Source organism: Propithecus coquereli, unplaced genomic scaffold (genome assembly GCF_000956105.1).
Source record: "Propithecus coquereli isolate 6110/MARCELLA unplaced genomic scaffold, Pcoq_1.0 Scaffold56, whole genome shotgun sequence".
Taxonomy (NCBI): Eukaryota; Metazoa; Chordata; class Mammalia; order Primates; family Indriidae; genus Propithecus; species Propithecus coquereli.
The window spans coordinates 2,612,482-2,631,459 of NW_012151507.1; the positions used below are offsets into that span (position 1 = coordinate 2,612,482).

Here is an 18,978-nt window from a genome sequence, read left to right on the forward strand (position 1 = left end):
ACCCAGTGCACATATACATGTAAGTACATTACTGAAGAATTTCTCTCAGCAACATGTATCCTTACTATGTGCTGTGTTCTAAGATATTTTCTATTCTAGTCTATTCTACCTTTTTATTAACACTAACAGAAATCTACTAAACTGACTTCATGACCTGCAAATAAGGTCAAGAACCTTTGGAAAACACTGCATTACCACCCACCCCCTCCCTCTACATCCTCTCCTTCACCCTCAGATCCAATCATCCCCCCACGAAAAAAACGTTTTTTCCTATTGGAACCAATAACATCTCTGTCACAAAAATAAATGTGCTAAATTAAAGACAGACTACGAGGGGAAACAAGTGTATATTCAAAGAGCTGGAAGAACTCATTTCTTAGGGATATTTGAATTCACCTGTGCTACTGACCCATCCTTGCTTAGACAGTAGCGAGGTATCCACTATGGTCTGAATATTTATGTCTCCCCAAAATTTATACGCGGAAAACCTACTCACCAATGTGATGTGATTGCGAGGTGGGGCCTTTGGGAGGTGATTATTAAGAGGTAGAGCCGTTGGGGGACTTGGAATGAGATTAGTGCCCTTATAAAGGCAGCACTAACCAGAGAGCTCCTTGCCCCTTCTGCCATGTGAGGATGTGGTGAGAAGGCGCCATCCATGATGAAGGAAATGAGCCCTCACAAGTCACCGAATTTCCTGTCTCCTTGATCTAGGACTTCCTAGCCTCCAGAACCGTGAGAAATAAATTTCTGTTGTTTATAAGTTACTCAGTTACGGTGTTTTTTATAGCAGCCTGAACAGACTAAAACGGTGTCTCAAAAGGAAGCGGAAATTGTGACTGGAGTCCAATGAGCAGATGAGCATGAAGTTCTCATTTCAATGTACGAGGCTGTAAAGAAACAGCCTGCGGTGCTACTTGGTCAGAACTCTGTGGAACAAAGAGTCATGCTGCTTAAAATTCTCTCAGATGAAGCAAACGAAGATGAACTGTTTCTGAAATCACTTATCTAAAATGTGGTTCAATGAAAGAACCAATATGACACTTCGCTGGGACTAAGGAGTGTAAGGGAAAACCCATTTGTACAGGCGATAGGTTCCTTAGGCCAAACTAAAGTGATTGCCCACGTGTCTTCTGCCGAGGCCTGAGTCAGGTTACGTAACCATGTAACCATGGTTACCTCCTATGTAAAACCCATGCGATCACGCCTTTGCTTGGCATGTTGCCACTACTGTTCTGAGCCCATATAAGTGCTCACCATATTCTTGCCACGGTTGCTTCATCCCAACAATAAAGAGTATGTCTCATCTGCCCGCTGCCACTCTCCTCTTCTTTCAATTCCCGGAACCTGCTCCGGTACCCTCGCTGGCCACAGAGCTCCCTCCCCACAAGGAGTTATGTTCTAGCCATCAGGAACGGTCACTTCTACAGAACTAGTATGATAACTACACATCAAGTTTCAAATGTATATTACGTGAATATTTATTTGTATATATTATTTGAACCTATGAGTCATAATTCTACACCACTTAGAAGTTTTTATTTCTTTCATCAAGCAATGAGGTCCTTGCATTTTTTTTAGAAAATGAAATTTGCTATAAGCTTCATTAACATTTTTTTATTACATTTTTCCACTTGCACAATAATTGACAGTAAACATTTGCAGTATCCCTCAATTCCCCATGACATGTCACAATTGAGTCATCTTCTACAAATCAATACAAATTTAACAAAATACTCTCACTACTATTAAAAAAAATTTTTTTAGTGTGGACTGTAAGGAACTACAGTATCTTGGCTGAACTTTTCAAATACTAGTTCTCCCTGTGACTGGACAGCAGTAAACAACCTCTGCTGTACTTGGTTTATTACTTAATATAAAGAAATGTTTAAGGTCTAAGCAACTATAAAACCATTTCTACAGTTCATCTTGTTCTAGTCCTACTTTCATCCTCTTTTCTACTCTTCCGAGTTTTAAAGTATTTAATTTTGACACAAACTAAAATGTCTTTTATTGAGTCCTTTGTTTACTGAGCAAAAGCTATGGAAAAAAAGAAGATCTGTTTCAAACAGATTTACCAAAACAAAAGCCTACCTACTTAGGAAAATGGTGGGCCTTTTAACTAGCTACACTCCCGTATATTGGAGTCAATATTATGTAGAGGTCAAATACCCAGGCTTTCACTCCACTCAGGCCTATTGTGCTCCAAGGGAGCTGTTTGACTGCTAGCAAATTACTGAACCTCTGTAAGTCTCAGTTGCTCTGCAAGGTTGCCATTAGGATTAAATAAGTTAAACTATTTAACACTGTGCTCAGTAAATGGGAAGCCTGCTAAAAAACGGTCAGTTGTTGCTGGAGAGCAAGTTGGGGAAAGAGAAGTAACAGTAATAGTAGTAGTAGCAGTAGTGGTAGTACTAAAAGCAATTAGGAATAATCTTTAATTTCCAGTATGTGAAAATGTATGTCTTTACACCTATCTTCTGCACAAGACTACCTTTTAAAAACAAACATACAAAAAAACCCAAAAAACACAGCCCTTACAGTACATACTATTACTTGAGGGGGAAAAAAAATCAACGAACTAGTTCTTACCCATCGTTATATCCTAGGAAGAACTGAATGTCTCATTCTAGAGGATGAATAAAGATGAATGCAAATAAAGACTCTAAAATGATAGCAAATAACTGGCCTATTTAGTTTTCCTAGTAACAAACCAAAAAAGGGTCACACTTCAGTTCTGAATGTTGTTGAAATAAACTCTTATATATGCTCCAGCCCTAAATCAATGACATGCATCATGTATCTTTTTCTTTATAGTACTTCTTCTAAACTCTCTCAGTTCCCTCAAAATCTTCTCATATCTTTTGAGAAGGCAGAATTCAAATTGTAACTGCTCGATAAAATTACCCAGGAGCCTCCCAGATGAAAGACATTTTTCAGTACTCTGAAATCTCCTTGCACTTTATCTGACCCTTTGGAAGCATACTTATAGTTATTCATATACATATCTTTCTACTATAATGTAAATTCCTGAGGACAAAAATGAAGGTATCATTCATCTTTATCTCCCCCAGAATGCCTTCCACAAGTTGGCACTCAGTCAATATCTGTTTAATACTTCAATCTTAGACTCATACGAGAACCAATTTCTTTTTTTTAGTAATTAAATTTCTCGAATGGCAACAAGAACTAATTTCTACTGAAAATTGTTTATACATCACCTAGCACAACATATTTGAGTAAGTTTGTTACATGCCTATTTTATCTGTTGTTACAAGATTACAAAAAATTTCATTGTTTATGTATTTATATATTTTACTACTTTGCTTCCGCTTCTTAAAAACTTTACCTTCCATATCTACTAATCTAGGTGATTACTCATTGCTTATCATTAACATTTTTACAAGTTATTTTAATATGCATCAGTCAAATCATCCACATATTTTTTGCATTCAAACAAGCGTTAAGTGTAATCAATGAGCAAAAAAACCAGACAGTACTTTCTAAGCTCCTACCAGGCCCATCTCTTTGGGATAGCAACCGGCATAACTACCCTCAACCTCTACAAACATCAGGAGCGGGGAAGGCAAAGAGGAGGTATGCCATCTCTCTAATACTAAAAATTCAACATTGAATTTTCTGTTTTTAATAACATAACAAACAGCCTGTAAAATATGCTGACAGTAGGGGTCCTTTTCATTTGGGATAATCATCAGCAGGGTCTGTACAGACAGAAGGAGATAGAGTAAGTGCCCTTCTGGACCTGGCCCTGAGTCCTGGGTGGGAGAGGGAGTGTATGCAGGGGTCAAAATCAGGATCCCGATCCTCAGGTGCTTTGCAATCATTCCAAATGGACAAATAATGGCCAATACACATGAAGCAGCAGCAAAAATACAACACAAAAATAATTCAGAGGAGGCCGTGTGATACAGAACTCCATGTGTTTAAGAACAGCAGTCTGTATGGTCATCATGACAAAAGCCACGAGAGTAAAGAGACGGGAATGAGCATGGGTATTACTGAAACCTGAGCGGATGGAGCTTACAAAGGACATAGAAAGCTTGATAAAAGATATGTTTAAATTTTAAGGACAAAGTGCAACTAATGAATTACTGAGTCAGTGAACATTCTGAGTAAAGAAATATGATCATGACGCTAATACTTAAATAATATTCATCTTAACAGGAATATGACCATATCTCCGGGGTCTAAAAAAGTATCTGGCAAAGCAGGTACTCAATAAATATTTTCCAGTATAATGGATGGATGGATGGATGGACAGATGGGAGAAGAGTCTAAAACAGGGCCAACTAGGAGACCAGCTGTTTTAATTTGGGCCTAAAAGGAATGACAGTCAAAATGAAAGGAAATGATGGATAAAAGAGATATTTTTAAGTAAGTGGTAATAAACCAGTGACAGGGAGGAGACGTGGGTATGAGAGCTAGAGATTGATCAAAGATGTTTTCAAGGTTTCAAGCCAAAGAAAATGAGAGAATGGAGGATCTTTTCAAGGGTAAAAATAATATTACGTTTAGGCCTATAGATTTTGAAGGCACAACTTCTTATGTTTAAGCCTGTGAAAAGGCACAATTTCTAATTATTACAGTGATGTTTGGGGCTATGTGACTAGAATTTGAGTAAGAGAACAGAACTCATAATTTAGGAATCAAAAAAAAATGGATAAAAGCTAGCAATTTCATGAAAAATTCCCAATGGAAAATACTTCCAAAAAAGCATAATAATAATTGCAATAACTCTAATTTATTATTAGTATCATCATAGCATCTAACATTTACTGAGCCCTTATTATGCACCAGGTACCATAATAAGTTTTTTGCACTACTATTGCACAATCTTTACATCAACCCTAGGAGGTTGTTATTCTCCAGAATAGGAAATTGAGGCACAAAGAGGTTAAGTGACCATGCTTGTTAAGTGCCAGAACCAGAATTTAAACCCAAGTCTGCCAAAAAGCCTTTTTTCTATACCAATAGTCTCTGAAACACTAGAGCCCACTTGGGGGTAGAAATATCAACATTTCTATTTCTATTTATTTTTTATCTTAACCTATTAAAATTTCTACTATTGTATATGATTTACAATGTATATAGTATATTAATATGGTTATATACAAATTATAACTAAGCACTCATTTATGGGGGTGGGAGGGACATTCTATTTTTATTTTCAGCTTAGAGACTGAGTTATCTGTTCTGCCTCCCGTCCACCCTTGTTTCCTACAAGGACTCAATGTCAGTTTTATCTTTTTTTCCTTCAAAAACAGACCACAGCCAATCAGATACTCCATTCGCACACTCACTTATTCATTCCAAAAATATTTATCAAGTGCTTATCTTGTGCCAAGCTCTGTGGTAGATTCTATGAATTCTAGGAAACAATCCCTGACTTTAGGAGTCGGTAACATAAGGCCCAAGCATGTAAACAACTCATTACAGTATATTACAAGAACAGTAATAGCAATAGTCAAAAACTAGCAATTTCTATCAGGGACTTACTGTGTGCTAAATGCTGTTCTAAACACTAAGGTATTTTATGTAAACAATGTTATGAGAGAGAGGGTATTGTTATTTCCATTTTAGAAATGATGAAACTGAGGCTCAGGTAAATTAAGAAACTTGCCCAAGATCACACAGCTTATAAACAGAGGTGAAGCCAGACAGCTTGATTCCAGATCTCATGCTCTTAGCCACTGTTCTTAAAAGTGGCCAAAATGGGCCTCTGAGGGAAACAGGACCAAGCGGCCAACATATGCTGCACTATTTGTTAGATCTGCAGAACTGGCAATGAAATCTTTTCAATTTAATCCCCTATTAAATCATATTTTTAAAAGCAACACGACCACAACAATAAAAATCAGGCCACACTGTCAGATTTTTAATTCCACCAATGCATTGAAAAATGTAGTCTGCATTTCATAATGCTATACTTCAGGAAAAATTGCTTCAAAATAGGCAAGAAAACATTTTTGTTCATACAACAGTGCTCCCTTGCTTAAATCATACTAAATGGATTCATACAATACATGACCAGTACATCACGGGGAAATGTCTTGAACTAACTAGAAATCTGATTTTCAGAATTTGCATGTTTAAGAGTCAGTAACTATTCTCAATCTATTTCAAGCCAATGACGTTAAAATAGAAATCAACAGTATCTGAGAACCTACCACCTCAAGCCAGCTGCTTCCAGTAAGGGCAAGTGAAAAGAGGGTTCGAAAGAATAAACTCCACTTTGCCTTGAACATTCTGTGAATATAGTGGATCATTAAAAATTCATTACCTGACATAGTAGGCAAACAAGCATAGCAATTCCTAATGCTTTACTTAGATGCTGAAGTGATAAGTACGATAGAAATGAAAATACAACAACCAAAAGGTTTATATTTTCCCATGACCACAGGCTAGATTTTAAGCAATGACTTGTTTTGGACTTATCCTTTACCAAATAGTGTTCCTCTAGGGCTTCTACCAAAGACCAGGCATTTTCCTTCATTGAATTATGTCAAATATTAACCTTATTTTAGTGTGGTTATAACCAGTTCTGAGGCTGTCCAGGTTGTTCTCAGAGAGCTATTGCTTCTTCCTAAATCTGTCTTGGAAAGGCAGACAGAAGGTGAGCTCAAACAGAAAGAGGCTTTGTGTGAGCAATGTGATTTGCCAATTTCAGCTTAGCACTTTTCATTAATAAAGACTCACAAACAAATGACATGAGGAAAAGGTAGGCAAATTATTAAGTTTAGTTAATTATCCTATTCCACTTAAATTCTTTACGAACTAAGTAAAACAACCGGGAACGGTGGCACATGCCTATCATCCCAGCTACTCGGGAGGCTGAGGCAGGATCGCTTGAGCCCAGGAGGCTGAGGTCAGCCTGGGCAAGTCATGAAACCCCCATCTCTAAAGAAAAAAAAAGAACTAAGTAAAAATGTTGCAATTACTTTTAGCTTTTAAAAAAATTACAGTTTACAGAAAAATGTCTTTCCCGTTTTGGAGAAACACGCTCAACATGAGGATTCCACATATTTCCAAGATTTTTTTTTAACAGTCAATGGTGCAGTAAACGGAACATAAACTCAAGTGTTTCCCCAACTGAGATGCTTAAGAATGTACTTTCAAGTTACTTCCTGCTTAATTTTGTTAAAGACAAGAGTGAAAAATGCCAGAAAAGAACCATTTCCACAGTAGAAGTGTAAATCAGGAAACAGATCAAATAAAATGGAATCATTCAAAAAGGCATACATCCAGTTTCAGGAAAGAAAGGGCTTTTTAAACTTTTTCAGCCTGGGCCCTATAAATCCGTGAAAATTCTTCCTCTCTGACTTGTGCGGACCACTGTCCTGTGAAGAAAACAATGCCGCATACCATGCATCAAGGGAAACCTTCTCCTTAAAAATCAAGGCTGAACTTTGCTTTAGAGATACCTTAAAGAAAACACAATTATTGTGAAGTCTTCCCAGAAACAAACCCAGCCAACTGATATTTCTGTCCTTGGAATTTGATTTTCACAGAATTTCAGAGATCAAAGGAACATTAACAGTGAGGAAATAGAAGCTCAGATAAGTTAAGCGACTTGGCAAAAGTTATGTGACTTGTTAAGTAGCATACTTTAACAAGGACCCTTGTCTCTTCACGGGCAGACTCATGTTCCCACAGTAGAACACTGGGCTGTCATCTTGTAGCTTTGTGTAATACAAAGGTTCTCTCTAACCAAATTATGAGATTCCAGAAGATACAATCTACATCATTAATTTATTTTGAAACTCCATAGGGACTTTCCTAGTTCTGGGACCTTAAAAGAGATCAAAAAAAAAAAAAAAATACTTACCAAAATAAAAATCTAAAGGAGTAAATAAACATGTACAGCATAGATATCAATAAAATGGCAAAAGTCCATTCTTCTTCAGTATTCAAAAACCCCCAAACTCTTAATATTTGTAAATCTGTTTATTAATACTTGCATTTCCAGAAAGATTCTGAAAAAGAATATCTTTTTTTACTTTTTTGGATAAGTATGGCTTCTCTGACTAGCACCTTAAAAGAATACACTTGATAAAGTCTTAAGTAACTTCAGGATAAGAGTTATACATCAGGGACAACTTGTCAGCAATTAACTGAACTGCAATACTCCAAAAAGAGAAATGAATCTGAATCAAAAAAGAAATTCTGAGTCTACTATAGTGGCATAAGAAAATTTAAGCAAAATTAAACATTGCTCATTTTATATTCAATTAGAAAACTGACTCTATTACTGGGCTAGAAATCATCTGATAACACAGAAAGTAACAATATAAATGCTATCTTTGAGTTTCTAAATCCAAATAACTGTTGTCAAGGTCACAAGTACGTGAAGTCAAATCTTGTTATTCCCACAGCCACTGCACCACTGGACTTGGAAAGAGAGGTGCTAGACTTTTCCATTTGTCCCTACAGACCTTCTCTCTGCTCTCCTCCAACCTGTTCTGACCCTGGCCAGCAACCTGCATGAACTTCATTAAGGACTCCCTCACCCTTGGACTTTCACATAGGTTTGGCCAGTAGAAGACAGTGGCTGAAGATCAAAGGAAGAACAGCAAGGTCAAGATATTTATCCTCTCCACTTCCTCCCTGACTGACTGCATTGGTAAGTTGCTCCCTCTACCGAAGACCACAACTCCTGTCAGACAGCCCTTCCATTACAGCTGCTCTCTGGTAGCTCCCTCCCTTTCCCCTAAGAGGCCCAGAAGTGGTAATGACGACCTGGTATTGCTCACCCCTACTCCTGCTTCCTGCACCAGCCCTTGTTAGGTCCTCTTAACTCTGCCCACACCTTTGTAATTAGACCCTTTAATAAACTGTTCGGTTATCCCATTTCAGTATAGATATCTGTGTCCACCTAGGACCTAGAATGATACTTTGGGGTAGAAGCCCTTCCTGCTTCACACTGACAGTTTCAGACCATTTTCATTGGGGAAGGAATGGGAACCTTTGGTCACGGGTGCTTTTGGTGGCATATCTAAAAAGGCTTTGCCTGACCCAAGGTCATAGAGATACTTTCTTCTCAGAGCTTTATAGTTTTCACTCTTACATTAAGGTCTATGATCCATTTTGAGTTATTTTTCATGCACGATGTGAGATAAGAGTCTAAATTTATCGTTTTATACGTAGACATCTAATTGTCCCAGCACTGTTTGTTGAAAACACTAGTCTTCTCTCATGGAATGGTGTTGGCATTTTTAAGTCAATTTATCATGAAGGGTTTATTTCTGGACTTTCAATTCTGTTCCATTGATCTATACATCTATCCCTATGCCACTTCCACGCTGTCTTGATTACTGTATCTTTATACTAAATTTTGAAACCAGAAAGTATCTAGTTTTGGTTTTTTCCAAATGTCTTGGCTAATTAGGCCCTTCACATTTCCATATCAAATTTAAGATCAGCTTGTCAATTTCTGCAAAAATGCCTACAGGGATTTTGATAGGGATTGCACTTGTACCGCATCTATTTATTGATTTAGAGAGAATTGCCACCTTAACAATATTGAGTCTTCCAATCCATGAACATGGAATTTCTCATTTAGAGCTTAATTTTACTCAGCAATATTTTGTAGTTTACAGTGCACAATTCTTACACTTTCGTTAAAAATATTTCTGAGTATTTTATTCTTTTGATATTATTGTGAATTAAATTAATTTCTTTTTCAAAAATGTTCATTGTAATATATAGAAATACAATTGGTTTTTATAAAATCAATTTATCTTATATTCTGCAACTTTGCTGTAGTAGCTTTTTTGTGGATTCCTTAGGATTTTCTGCATGTAGGGTCATGTCATCTGTGAATATATGTAGTTTTATTTCTTCCTATCCAATCTAGATGTATTTTCTTTTTCTTTTTTTTTTTTTTTTGCCTGACTGTACTGACTAGAACTTCCACTACAGTATTATATAAAATTGGCAAAAGCCGACATCCTAGCCTTGTTCCTGATCTTAGAAACAAGTATTCACACTTTCACCATTAAATATATTGCTAGCTGTAGGTTTTTCATGAATCCTGTTAGTCAGGTTGAAGAAGGTCCCTTCTATTCCAAATTTGTTGAAAATTTTTATCATGACTGACATTGGATTTTGTAAATTTTTCTTCTGTGTCTAATGATCATGTGTGTTTTGTCCTTTATTTCACTAATATGGTATATTAGATTCATTGATTTTCAGATGTTAAACCTCGCATTCCTGACATAAATCCCATTGGGTCATGGTATATAATCCATTTTTGTATGTTCCTGAATTCACTTTTCTATTTTGTTGAGGATTTTTGCATCTACATTGATGAGGGATGTTGGTCTATAGTTTTCTTTTCTTGTGATGTGTTCACCTGGTTTTGGTATACGGTAATACTGGCTTCACTGAATGAACTGGGAAGTATTCTCTCCTCTATTTTCCAGAAAGGTTTGAAAAAGATTGCTATTATTTATTCTTTAAATGTTTGATAGAATTCATCATATAGTCATCTGGGCCTGAGTTTTCTTTGTAGAAAGATTTGTAAATCCGAATTCAATTGCTTTACTCAGTATAGGTCTATTCAGATTTTCTATTTCTTCCTGAGTCAGTTTTAGTAATTTATGTCTCTCAGGGACTTTGCCTATTTCATCTCAGTTGTCTAATTAAACGGCATAAAGTTGTTCATAGTGTTTCTTTATAATCCTTTTAATTTCTGTAGGGTCAGTAGAGATATGCCCTCTTTCATACTTGATTTTGGTAATTTGTGTCTTCAGTCTTTTTTCTTGGTCAGTTTAACTAAAATGTTGACTATGTTAATCATTTCAAAGAACAAATTTTTGGTTTCATTAATTTTCCCAGTTTTCTATTTTACTGGTTTCCATTCTAATCCTTATTTCCTTCCTTCTGCTTCTTTTAGGTTTGTTATTATTTTTCATTTTTTCTGGTTTCTTAAGGTAGAAGTTTAAGTTACTCATACTAAATTTCTCTTCTTTTCCAGTACAGGTGTTTCTCCTTGATTTTTTAATGTCAGAGTACCTTAAGACTTTATCTTTGGACCTCTAATCTCTAGCTATACTCATTCTCTTGATCATCTTGTCTAGTCTCATGGCTTTAAATATAATCTATATACTAACAGCTCTCAAGAGAGACCTCTCCCTTTAAATTTCAGGCTCATATATCCAACTGCCGCTTACTTAGATATCAAACAGACATCTCTAATTTAACAGGCCCAAAATTGAACTCCTGATATCAGCCACTTTGCCAGATCAGCTCCTTCACCAGTCTTCTGTATCTCCATTAACAGCAGCTCCACCCTTACCATTGTTCAGGACAAAATCCTACGTCATCTTTTAAGTCTATTCTTGACTTACTCTTTCTCTCAGTCCACAGATCCAATCCATCAGGAAATCCTATTGATTCTACCTACAAAATACATAGTAATACAAACTCTAACCACTTTACCACCTTCATTGCAACCATCCTACTCTAAGGCACCACACTTTCTCACCTAGATTATAGCCTCATAATTAGTCTCTCTACTTCCACCCTTGCCCTGCTACATCTACTCTCAAAAAAAGTAGCTAGAGGGATTCTGTAAAAATGTAAACTGGATCACCTCATTCCTTTGCTTAAAATTTGTAGACTCAGACTTCTTATTTCTGTGAAAGAAACATGAACTCCCTTTCAATGGCCCACAAAGCCCTACAAGATCTGGCCTCCAATTATCTGGCTGACCTCATCTGCCACAACTGTCATTCTTGCTTACTTTGCCCTAGCCACAAAGTTCCTTGAACACACGGTGTGCTCCCACCCAGAAGCCATTCCACTGACAGTCCTAGAATACTTTTCCTGGAATACTTTTCCTCCAACATCTGCATGGCTCATCCTTTCTCACCCTCAAATCTCTATTCAACTATAATCACCTTCTCTATGACACTGACCCTGGCCAACTCTCTTTAAAATGTATTCACCACCACAATCAGCACTCCCAACATTTATTACCTTGCTCAATTTTTCCCTGTAGCACTTAATACCTTCAAATATCATATATACTTAACATGTTTATTATTTATTGTATATTGCCCCCAATAGAATGTAAACCCTTTCAGAGAAGAGATTTTTGTCCATTTTTTTTCATGGATACATCACAGGGGACTAGGTATTTGCATAGCATATAGTCGATGTCATTAAATATTTGTTGAATGAATAAATTTAAAAAGCAAAATTTATCTATTGGCTATCATCAATTGAAATGTTAGTCATGCCTGAAAAGGTGAATTTATTCATTCTACAAATACTGAATGTCTTCTCTTTGTCAAGCACTGCATCAGACACTGGAGATATTCAAGACAGACAAGGCCCTGTTGGCTTGCAGCTTACTAACTTTCTGTCTCTCCTCACAGAATGTTAAAAAAAATATATATATATATAATTTCTGTAATAATGATTGTTATAAAGACAACAGAATAGATAAGTAAATATGTTATTAGGGGCAATGAGCTAGGGAGTCCTCCTTCAACTAAAATGGACAGTTAAGCTCTCTGTGAGAAGAAGTGAAAACCAGAATGAGGAGAAGTCAATCATGCAGAAACCTGGGGAAAAATATTCCCAGGAGATAAAAAATATAAAGTTTTTTGGGGAAAAATGGAGCTTCATGAGTTCAAGGAACGAAGAGCCAGTAGGACTTAAAGGTGGAGTATGAGGAGAAGATACAGTGGGAAGGCATCCTTGCTCCATTGTGGAGGCCCTGAACCCACCCTGACAATTTTAGTAATTAAGATGCATCCTGGATTATTCCTTTTATGGCACCTTCTCCCTTCTTAGTTCCACCTCTCCTATTCTTTTTTCCCTCTGGGAAAAGAGCCAAAGGCATAGATAACCAATGTCATTGCTAAGAAATTTGAGAAGACTGTTCTTTAGTCTATCTAGCACTTTTGGGCAAACAGAAAAAGTTGTGCCTTCTTCAGAACATTTTACTGACATCTATTAGAAAAATATGGAATAAATAAGCATCTGCAATTCACTTACAGTTGTGTGGTGCCCTGTATGTAGTATGTAGTGGCCCTAGTTGCAGAGATACAGAAGAGTGGCTCTATGCAAACCCAACTGGTTCTATTTTTTCCTCTATTTCATGTATCACATGCTGCAGATGCTAAATATACATGTAGATTGTAGATTTACATGGACGGCAAATTATTCCTATTTGGCATTAGCTACAGTTGGCTACTGATTTTGTTAGTATTATCCTCATGAGAAAAGAAATGAGTATTTTTAATATTTGTCATTCGAGAAAATACTGTGGTCATAGTAAAATGACACAGATTCAAGTGGCTGTAAGCTTAACTGTACCTCTATAAAAGTGCTGAAAACCTTGACACCAGCAAGCATTAGAAGTGCTGATCATCAGACAGTCTATCTGAAGAGGTACATATTAGGATAATCTTTTCTACTCTTGGGAATGCATTTGCCCACATTATCTCATGTAATTTATACATTATTTTTATTTTGTAGTTTACTGTTTGGGGTTTTTTAATAAGTGAAAGGATATTTGGGGGGAGCAAAAGATTCCAAAAAGACCATTTTCAAGTTTAATCCCAAAGAAGGCTATTCTTTTCATCATTTAGGTACCATTTTCTAATTTATGAAAGGAAAAATGTGTGTTTTTAGCTCTATGAAAAATAACCTGTGATACTGTGCACTTCTGTGATTTCTAGATCAATGGCATTCAAATGACACATCAAAGTGGTTAAAATTAATGAGCAACTAATAAAATTCATAAAGGTTATCTTTTCCTGAAAGAATGTGTCCACGATGGAGGAGTGCCACCTAATGTTCAATGTGGATTATAACACATCCAGGCCACACGGCCATTTTACAAACACCTCTCAATTTTAGCCATGTAATCATACATTAAATCATAACAATTTTGTAGAGGCTCTAATCAAGTATTGAAATATGAATTATGACTTTTTGAAAATTTTTTTATCACTCATATCCTCTAAAAATTGAGGCTTTTCAAAAAAGTTTTTAAAGTTCTTCATTTCTCTCTATAGCTATGTAAAAGCAGAAGAGAGTTACTCCTATAAAATTTAAAATTGTAAACATCTTGACCACAATTGTAGTAGGCTAAAAAGAGCAAAGGCTTCTAGGCTAAACGAGTTCAAATCCAGGCCCTGCCACTTTCTAGCTGTATAACCTTGGGTGTTTTTAAAAACTGAGACTGTTTCCTTATATGAAAAGAACTTAATACATAGCAGGCATTCAATAAATGATAGATATTAACTATTAAGAAAAGTAAGTTTCCCATTCTGATTTCTAAGTTAGTAAACTTCTTTTTGTTTTTAATATATCCCCTTCAGCCATCGGGACTTTAGGAAATGTTTTAATGAAAAGGCAGCATGTGCCACAGCAATGTTTTCATTTCTTTCAAATCCCTTGCATAGAAAGGACCTATTTTTTTTTTTGATCCTTTCACCAGTCAGCCTCAAGTAAGTATAAAGCTTTTATTTTAACCACTGATGAAATTATCAGATTCAAAGTCACTCTTATGGAAAATGAGTGACATTTGGTAAATTCTCTTCACTTGTTTTCTAACCTCTAATAAATTACACAACAGGATTTTACACAATTAAAAAAAATGATTTTTTTTTTTTTTTTTTTTTGTGGTAGAGACTGGGTCTTACTATTTTGTCCAGGCTGGTCTCAAACTCCTGGCCTCAAGTAATCCTTCAGCCTTGGACTGCCAAAGTGTTCAGATTATAGGAATGAGCCACCATGCCCACCCATCAATAATTTTTTTTAATGCTATTAAACTATTGTAAGAATATCTTCCTTATGACATTAAAAAAAGATTCTAATCAGGAGAGAGGGAGGGAGGGAGGGAGAGAGGGGGAGGGAGAGAGAGAGAGAGAGTGTGTGTGTGTGTGTATATGTATGTAGCATATGTGTGTTGTATGTATGTAAAAGAATCTTTTTACTCTTGGATTAATTTCATCAAGCTACCTACAAATTCTCTAAAATTATGTCTCTTTTGAGCTTAATCTTGTCTTTAAGTTTATAGATTTCTTGTTTGTATTCGTAAGAATTTAGCTGTACCACATAGGAACAGTTTCTCAAAAGCTCTGTCTAATAATTAGGATAGTATTTTAAGCAAACCATTACTGAGGGCCTCCATGTGCCAGTCTCAGATTATAAAAGACAATAAGAAAGCCCACTCTCCTTCCTCAGTACATTATTGAATCCTCACTGTGAAAGCCAGAAGGCAGGATACAAATTCCCAATGCATGTCCTTTGAAAGTAGGTGGACTCATTCTCTACCAGCACTGCCTTCTCAGGAGACAGGAGCCTTCTAGAATGACGGGGGGATCCTAGAGAAGACAGGAGTGATAGGCAGGGGCACAGATGCCTCTACTTTTTCTTCTTGGCCCTGGATGTTTCTCTCTTTTCTCTCCTGGATTTTGGAAGTCTATCCCTCTCCCTCTCTATTGGTCCTAGATTTCTTTCTCTCCCTATTTATCTCTTCACTTTGGATATTTTTCTTTCCTGGAGAAATAGAAGGATATTTCAGAAAAGAGAGAAAGAAAAGGAAAATATTAATAAGACAAACAGACAAATAGAACTGAAGTGAGCACTTACTAATAGGGTATTAACTAAAGTTTTTAATTCCTTTCCTTCATTTAGAAATTAGAACTATTAATAATTCAGCAGGGAATCAGTCATATACACATGCAGAAGTGCATGCCACATCTAGAGGGGAGCGCAGTGTGCTAGCAAGAGTACCACACTGAGGTAGAAGATACGCAGACCTTTGAGTATGCCCCAACTTAGTTTCCTTATCTATAAAATGTAGCGATAAGACTAGATCAGTCATTCACAAATATTTTCTTTTTTTTCTTTACCAGAACCTATAGCAAGAACAAAAGTTTTGATTAGAACCAGTACACACACACACATCTCCACACCCCACAACTGAAATAAAAAAATCTTCTCTGAAATAATTCTTATCCTCGTTATGTACAATGCACTGGTATTTTATACTGTTTTTTAAAGGCTGTTTGCTATTCACAAGTCAGAGTTCACAATCCACTAATAAGTCACAACCTCAGATTTAGAATCATGGGTCTTAACAAAAATCCAGTCTCTCCCAGCTCTAAGATGTTCTGATTTCATGCCACATAAGGCTTATAGGACCTGGCCTCCGGCCACCTCTTGACCTCATCTTCTGCCACCCTCTCCCCCTCACTTTCTCTCCTCCAGTCCTACTAGCCTTCTTGCTGATTCCTGGACAAACCAAGCAGGCTCCCGCCACAGGATCTTTGTCCTTACTATTGCCTCTGTCCAGACCACTGTCCTGCTAGGATTCCCGGGGCTCTCCATAGCATCACTGCATTCAGGTCTCTGCTCACGGGTCAGCAATGCAAAGAGGCTTCCCTGACCAGCCAACTAAACACCAACTCCCTTCTACTTTCTTCACTCTCTGTCCCACGTAACTTGTTGATTTTTTTCATAACACTTACCAATACGTGGCATTGCATTATATGTCTATTTGTTTATTGTGTGTCTCCCCAGAATTTTAGCTCCACAGGGTGGGACTTTGTCATTCATTGCCTGCAACAGTGCCTGGCACACAACAGGAACTTAAAAATAACTGTTGAATGAATGAAACTAGAGCTCTCTGTCAGATTAAGAGAGTCCTGTTTTTTACCTAGAATTCTAGACTTTTCCCTGGTGGTGAATACACTTGATCAAAAATAGTTGTCTACTCCGATTTCTACCAAATAACTAGAAAATTCAGTGGAAAGTTAACTCCCTTTCTTTCCAACTATCTTTTCAGAACATTATCCTTCTTCCTTGGATGTTTACACCTTTCTGCTCCCTACTGATATTGATCTCCCAACTCTATACGTGCAATACCTACCTCCAAAAGACACTATGAATTAGTTAAGAACCTTAAATGCCTTTAAAAAGTGGAAAATGCTATCTAAATGTCAGGCACGATCATTAAAATTGCAGCTTTGCAATGTATTTTTCGGGTGCTAAAATGAAAAAAGAAGGTGAAGAAGGTAAGGGAACAAAGAACCACTGGAGGTGCTACTTCAGAAAGGTAGACAAGGAAGTCCTCTCTGATGAGGTGTCATTTGAATACAGGCCTGGAAAAAGGGAAGGAGTATTTCAGGCAAATAGAACAGCAAATGTGGTTAAAGTATATGTAAATCTGAAAAAAAAAAAGTAAACTTTTAAAATGTACATCTCAAAAGGCTAAACCAAAAAGAATTTGCTTAAAAATTATATTACTAAGAACACCTCAACTACTTCCCAATAGTGACCACATCTGTGTATCTTGTGCCCACTCAAAACTCACCCAAAGGGACATTTGAGTCAATGAACAAAAATGCTTAAAAGAAAAGGGGAAAAAGCATCTGTTAAGCACTTAATTGTACAGGGCGCTAGGCTGAACCCTGAACCACAGTGGCATAGTTTCCTACTCCCTTTCCAAATGCCTTCTGATAAATTTAGGGAATCAATGTTGGCATTAGTGTGCATAAGTTTCATTTTGGATTTAGACATATCTACAGGTTTAAAAAAAAGAAAAGCACATAAAAAGCTGTAAAGTCCACTAACCTTGTTGCGTTTCATTAACATTCTTTCCTAGCAGTTAGTCTCTCCTCTGAGTTCCCGTATTCAGTAGGTCTCTATCTTAATACTTACCAATAACAGCAGCAGTAATAATAGCTAACATTTACAGGATGCTTACAGTGTATAAAATATTGGGCTAAACAGTGTATCATTTAATTACAACAAAATCCCTATGAGAGAGCTAGTAGTATTATCACCCTCATTTTACAAATGAGGAAACTGAATTTCTCTAAATTAGTATTATAATGTTACAGTGTACCCCATGCATCTCTCTTCTTGCCTTTTCTCTTCCTCCAAGACTGCAAGCTCCTTAAGAGAAAGATCTAGTCTTATTCATCTTTGTATCTCTGATATATGTCATGTTGCAAGAACCCAATAGTAGGGCAGAAAGATGAGTTCAAGAGGCTCTGCCCAATGTCCAACTTTAAATGCTTAGTATTCAAGTTTGATTCTAAAAGTGTTCTAACGATGCATGCCTCAACTATGTGTGAAGGGTATTGGATCAGGAGACAAGAAAATCATAAGGCCATTACTTTTAATAGGAAATGCTAGAAAAAAGTGATCATATTACTATAGAAGCCATTCTCCCTTTGGTTATAAAACTTAAAAATTTTTAACTATGAAAAATATTCAAATACCTAAGATATACAAATATTCACCTTTCATAGATTTGGGTACATGCAGTAAAATTCAATAAGCTACTTAAAAAGCAAGATGGTTTAACATAAATGACAGAACTGAACTTGCCACTAGATGGAAGCAGTTTCAGTTTTTCCAAAGCTATATTTCTGAGCCCATGTATAATAATAGCAAGAGACAGACCGGGTCTGAATGGCCTCATTGTATTTTTACCAATTACTGAATAATAAAGTCTCACATAACCAGCAATAAAAGTAAATGTTCCCAGCTAATCCATTTATGCTGAGGAGAAATTCATAGATCCCAGATCTAATACGTGCTAAATACATATCACATGTTTAGCTGCTTCTACCCCCAAAAAGGGTTATTGAAATTGGTCTCCAGACCTATTCCTGCCATTTCCTAGCCTTCCCTCCCTTTTCCCCAACCTTTTATTGTTTCCATTAGGAAAATAAACCTGTAAGAGAAATTGAGGAAGAAGGAATTTAATATATAAAAGTAAATTTTTCAATATCCATAAAATTAGATAATAACACCATTAACCTCAAATATTTCCAAAGTTTTCGATTTTAATCTCCTTCCATTTTCCCCAACTATCTTCTAATTAGGCAACAACCTGGTTAATAGGAAAATAATACATTTCATAGGTATAGTACATAATAGTTTATAAATTACTTTCTCATACATATATATATATATATATAT

General features: G+C 36.4%; 1 protein-coding gene across 1 annotated transcript in view; it reads right to left on the reverse strand.

Moving 5' to 3' along the window:
• The window catches only part of NME7 (NME/NM23 family member 7), a 164,930-nt gene that overhangs the window by 126,592 nt on the left and 19,360 nt on the right, over nucleotides 1–18,978 (reverse strand). The window lies entirely within an intron of this gene.